Genomic DNA, 6,687 nt, shown 5'->3' with positions numbered 1-6,687 from the left:
TTAAAACGATCTTTTTGGATATCCTTTTAGGGACGAAGAGACCATTTTTCGAGGACGAAGAGACCTTACGGGACAAAGAGGCCACTTGTGCTTTCTGGCGAAAATTGCAAGAGGTCGCTATATCACAAAATGGAGACCAAGAAACCTGTTCAAAATATCTATCTATCTATCTATATATATATATATATATATATATATATATATATATATATATATATATATATATATATATATATATATATATCATTTCGTTGGTTCTAGTAAAATTGCTGATTTGTAATGTGTTTCAAGTGTTTACTCCGTTTCAAATTTAGATACTTAAATTCTTAGTAAAATTAGTTATTAAAAATGCAAATAGGTTACGCTGGAATATATTTTATTTCTTGTTATAAGGTTTACAAAATAATATGGTTATATGGTATTTCCAGAACATGATACATTATTTCAAAGCTAGTTTCAATTACGAATATAGGTATATTTTCAGCTAATGAAGACCTGCAATAGAAAAGAAAACTGCATGTAAATTTTAATTGCATGTTGTATCATTCTGATAAATTTAATTATAACAAACGTGATATCTACGCATTATATTAAATGAATGTTTACACTAGAACCATGTATATTTATGAATAAATTTTTGAGAAATTCTTACGTGTGACAAATGAAGTTAGTGTTCGTTTTACTTTTGTAACCGAAGAGAGCATTTAATTCTTGCTGAATTTTTAAACCATATATAGCAAATTTCTAAATATACCAATAGTCCTCAAAGAAGGCCATGCTACGGTAATTTACAAGTTTGGGTGTTGGAATAATGTACAGTCCTTCATCAATGTCACCTTCTGTACTGACATCCTGGTTGAATATAACTGTTATCTCTAAAGTTTGATTTGCTGTATTTGGTCTATAGTTTTGTTCTCGAACTAACGGGGGGTTGAGATTTGGCATGGGTAAAGAAAGAAGTTAATTCAGTTCTCTATATAGAGAGGTGATTGATTTTTCGTTTTAAAATAACCAAGTTATAAATCTAGTTACTTTCATTACAATTATAATGAGACTTTGTTGTCATTTTTGACATATATCACTGTGCTTTATAATTATCGAGGACTCGACATATCTTGTTGGTCTATTATGCTCATTTTACTTGATAATGTTAGCCTACTGTGTGTACAGTATCTTGTAAGGTTAACTTACTTAGCCATATGCCGGTTTGTGCTATTGGACTGATTTGATTTCCACAAATTCTCACATTTTGTGTACAATGAGGTACACTATGTGACCAAAGTATAATGCTATCCCCAAAACATACCTTTTTCATATCTGGTGCATTGTGATGCCGCCTAGTGCGAAGTACTCATTATCAACAACATCAGCAGTCACTAGACATCCTGAGAAAGCGGAATGGGGCGCTCTACGGAACTCACGGACTTCGAACTTAGTCAGGTGATCGGATGTCTTTTGTGTCAGAAGTCTGCACGCGAGATTTCACATTCCTAAACATCCCTAGGTGCTCTGTGTTTGATGTGATAGTGAAGTGGAAACGTGAAGGGACACGTACAGTACAAAAGCGTAAAGGGTTAGTGGTCTGTTGGCGACAGAGGAAGCCGACAGTTAAAGAGTGTCCTAAAGTGTAATAGGCAGACATCTATTCAGACCATTACACAGGAATTCCAAAGTGTATGAGGGTCCACCCCAAGTATTATAACAGTTAGGCATGAGGTGATAAAACTTGGATTTGATGGTTGAGACGCTGCTCATAAGCCACACATCACGATGTTAAGTGCCAAACGACGCCTCGCTTGGTGTAAGGAGCATAAACATTGGAAGATTTAACAGTGGAAAAACGTTGTGTGGAGTGACGATTCACGGTATATAATGTGTCGATCCGATCGATAGCAGGGTGTGGGTATGGTGAATGCCGGTGAACGTCATCTGTCAGCGTGTGTAGTGCCAACAGTAAAATTAGGAGTTGGTGATGTTATGGTGTGGACGTGTTTTTCATGGATGGAGCTTGCACCCCTTGTTGCTTTGCGTGGCACTCTCACAGTACAGACATACATTGATGTTTTAAGCACCTTCTTGCTTCCCACTCTCGATGAACAATTCGGGAATGGCCATTACATATTTCAACAATATAAACCACCAGTTTATACTGCACGGACTGTGGCGGAGTGGTTACACGACCATAATATCTTTCCTGTACAGAGTCTTAACTTCAATCATATAGAACACCTTTGGGGTGTTTTAGAACGATCACTTGGTGCCAGGCCTCACCGACTTACATCGATACCTCTCCTCAGTTTAGCACTCCGTGAAGAATGTGCTGTCATTCCCCAAGAAACTTTCCAGCACCTGATTGAAAGTGTGTCTGCAAGAGTGGAAGATGTTATCAAGGCTAAGGGTGGGTGAACAAAATATTGAATTCCGTCAGTACCGATTGGAGGGCGCTTCGAACGTGTAAGTCATTTTCAGCCAGGTGTCCGGATACTTTTGTTCACATAGTGTATGATTTTTGTTTCCGCGGAAGGTATGTGGATTTTTACATTACACATCAAATCAGTATAGATAGATAGATAAGGCATTTTATTTCCTGACCATCTAGGAGTATGCATGTACCGTTTGTCCTTTTTTCTGTTTTGGATGGATTCTGGCCAGTGATCCTTCTTCCCGTAACTTGTAAGATGGATGCCTATGGCAATATACGTGTATTTTGGAGAAATATTATATTCATTGCTAGACTAAATACATACATATGTTTACATGCTCCCAAATTGTTCAGTTAAATCACTGTAATTTTTGTTACTGTAGAGAGAAGGAATGAGAAATATAATATTAAACGTTGTTGTTAATATTTGGCCTTTGGGATTGTAATTTTAGTTCCTGTTGACAGGTACCTTACTATGTGTTAAACAACTAACGTAAATTATGGGTATATTGTTTTCAAATGTGGAAGTGTATTTCCATGGAAGAGTGCATTAATTGTATTTACTTTAGAATTTACAACATCTTGTTACGATTGTTAGCCCTTAATTACAGTGTTATGAAACACCCCTGCCTAATATGAATTCTGAAGAAGTTTCATCGGTAATCTGCTTGTGTATGGCAATTTTTTTACCATAGATCATCAGCTGTTACTTGGAAAAGCTAACTGGGTAAGAATATCGCCAACTAACTGAAAATATGGGCTTCATCATACTCTGAAAAAAATAGACTTTGCATTGCTTGATTTTGCCAAAATAATCTGTTAGTTGGTGAAACTGTTACAGAGTTGTTATAAAAATAACAGTTTCTTTTTCTAGTGATTCCTGTTTCTAGTTAAATTACTTCTTCTTCTATTTCTAGCTCAAGTTACTGATTCTTCTATTTCTATTTCTAGTGCAAGTTGCTAGTCAAGGCAGCATATCTAATATGAAACAGTTCATTATAATTTTAGATTTCGCTATTATTTATTAGATTTTTGAAGATCAGTGTACAGATACATAATTAGTCAGTTTTCTTCCTAGATATAAATCCAGCCAATTCCTTCATCTGCGTCATTTACAGTTGTATTTATATTACTGTTGACATACCACAAAAATACCTTTGTTAAAAACGTCTTCGTTTCTTGTAACTAAGAGTACCCGTATACAAGGTTAACATTGAATTATGTAAATTTATCGTTTAGTATAATTTAAAAAATGAAGTCATTGTAAGACTCTAACAAGGGACGTTGTGATCTGTCACAGATAGATATTTATGAAAATTGGTACCCTGATTTATTGTGCATCGCTAATCATCGTGGTGAGAGTCCTCAGTGGGGAAATGCCTTTTTCACCCTCCGTGTTTAATATATATACCAAGCAATAGACGGGTGAGGCTTTGCCGAGTAACACCCTACAAACACGGGAAATAATGCAGAAAATGAAAAATGTATGCAGGTAACCTGACACGTGACCACGTGGAGTGGGACACGTGACCAAGAACATGACAGTAGTGAAACGAGGCACTGTTTCCATCCCATAACAAACTTACAGTTTCTCAAATAGAATGTATACAATTTTATGGTATTAAATCAATTAACTAGAAGGACCGGATGGATCAAAATGACCCATCACCATATTTTAATATTCCACTGTAAACGTACTTGAAATACTAAGTGAATAATATTTTATGAATATGTTAAGGCAAATAGCATTAACAAATTCGTAAAATATTATTCACTTAGTATTTCAAGTACAATTACAGTGGAATATTAAAATATGGTGATGGGTCATTTTGACCCATCCGGTCCTTCTAGTGTTAACATGAAACGTGAAAAAAAGCCAAAGGTATCAGTTTTGCCAAATAAGGAACATATGATGCTGTAAAGTTGTGAAATTATGGGCTCCGTATAGGAAAAGAAACAAATGTACAACAACAACAAGACTGCTGAATGAACAAATGTACAGTAGGCACTAAAACACAGCATGCACAGCATAATGTGACTAACGAGATTTATACGTCACGTGAAGTGTGCAGTTACAGCGAGGAATGACCGTATTGTGCTTAAAATATTTATGTTCTATGTACTAATGTACTATGTTGAAATATTTTGAGCTGCATATTACTGGTAACCTTAGTGCATTGTCTTTTATCTTTATCGCTGTCTTACATGCTAACGTTTTCTATACCATCGAATAACACCTATCAAATTTCATTAATCTTTGAGAATTGATTCTGACGTAGTATCTTGCCATAGCTCTTCTGTATTTTTTCAGGCCCTACGCCGTAGTTACTGTGGTTTGGAAAGCAAGCAGGATCTTATACAGCGCTGGAACCCCAGGACAGTCGTTTTTTATAGTTCTGGGTTCGCGATATGAATTCCAGACAAACGAAATTGGAATTGCTGCTCTACAGGAAGATTTGTTGTTGAAATTTACGCATTGTGTCACGTTGGACTTCCTCTTTCTACGACTACTTTAACATGTGTCCTTTCCGGGTGAATCCTAATGAAGCATATTAGTCTCTGGTTACGCTATCTTCACTCTACCTTATATTTCTTTAATTTGTTTCACACTATGGATGGTTACTGAATGTAACATTTTACTTAGGAATACTTAAGGAATATCGTTGCTTAACGTTTTACGTTAATAAACTTTACAGTGATTATTATTTTAATTATAGTTAAAAGGTCAGTTGCAGTACACGTAGATCGAGAACAAATAATTAGCAAGTAATGTCAAAGGGATTATGTAATTTACTACATGCATAAAATTTTCAGGAAAGTAATACTTATGCAGCAGTTAGCATACAGAAAGTACGTGTGAAACATATGCAAGAAATATATAAGAATAAGAACGTCATTTTTCTTACTTTGGTATCGTGATAAATTTTAAAAATATAGTAGACTAACTATGTTTCGCATACCAGAAACATCAAAACATTATAATAATAAAGGTTTTTTTGGTACGACGATTCAGCAACACATCTCATTTATTGATCCATATTTTGATCTTGCAGAAAGCAACTGCGCTACAAATTTCTTACATGCTTCATGTGGGCTCCACTATACTACTTGATTTACGTTATGATCATTTTTCTTCTATCTCCCTTGTTTCTCCGTCGCTAAGCGGTTAGCGTATGCGCCTTTGGCTTGGGAGGCCCGGGTTCGATTCCCAGCGGAAGCTCATATGTTTCGGATTCCACGTTAATCAGTGGATCCACTACTTATATAGCCTCGCTGCTGAACGGCACGCTAAACTCAAAATCAACTCAATTATATTTCGCTTTTGATAGATAATTTCCACGGTTGGTTGGATTTATATGGAGTTTAAAAGTATAGAAAATGTTAGAAATATTTGATTGAGTTTTTTTTTTTTTTTTTTGTGAATACCAATTTCATTGTTCCTACTATGACTGATGTAGAGAGCTGATTTCTAGGTTGAATTTCAAAATTCCTTCCTGGTCTACTGAAATTACCTTTTCAACAGAGTTTGTAGTTGAGCTCCTCCGTGGCTAAGCGGTTAGCGTACGAGCCTTTGGCGTGGGAGACCCGGGTTCGATTCCCGGCGGGAGCTCATGTGGTTCGGATTCCACGTTAATCAGTAGGTCCACGTCTCATATAGTCTCGCTGCTGAAAGGGGCGCTAAACTAAAATCAACTCAACAAGAGTTTGTAGTTTTCTTAAGCCAGGTTAATGACCTTCTTCTAATTTCTTTGTGTCAAGATAATATTGAACACAGATATTACAAGATGTCTTTGTTAATAACCTTTCGTGCTGTGGAAACCTTCCAAAATTTAGATCACATCAATAAAATTGAGATATTTTCAAACCTCAGATTAAAGAGGCACGACAATAATTTTAGTCATCGTTGTAAGGAATAAGAAGGCGAAAGGCGATAAGTATCGGCATATATTTCATATGTCATACTAGAACTAATGCTTTTATTAGATCGAGTGAAAATAAACATTAAGACCTAAACGAATTATAGTGATTACCAACCATGTTAATAATACTAAACCACTGATCTTTTGTACCTTGATTCGGCTTGATTCGGCAAAATGGGCTTGATTCAAGGGAAGCAATTTTGTATCTTTTAAGTGAGTATGAAGTCACTATAGAAAACGTTTTTCCAAAGTGTGCAGAAAATGGAATTCAATATAATAATTTCGCAGATACTCGATGTTTGTTTTGATATAACATTGAAGTAGATGGTAAAAGTGTGCCGAAAA

This window comes from Thermobia domestica, chromosome 4 (assembly GCF_964235325.1).
Source record: "Thermobia domestica chromosome 4, izTheDome1.hap1.1, whole genome shotgun sequence".
NCBI classification, from domain to species: Eukaryota; Metazoa; Arthropoda; class Insecta; order Zygentoma; family Lepismatidae; genus Thermobia; species Thermobia domestica.
The sequence above is the reverse complement of the archived record's forward strand: the minus strand, read 5'-3'. Positions refer to the sequence as shown.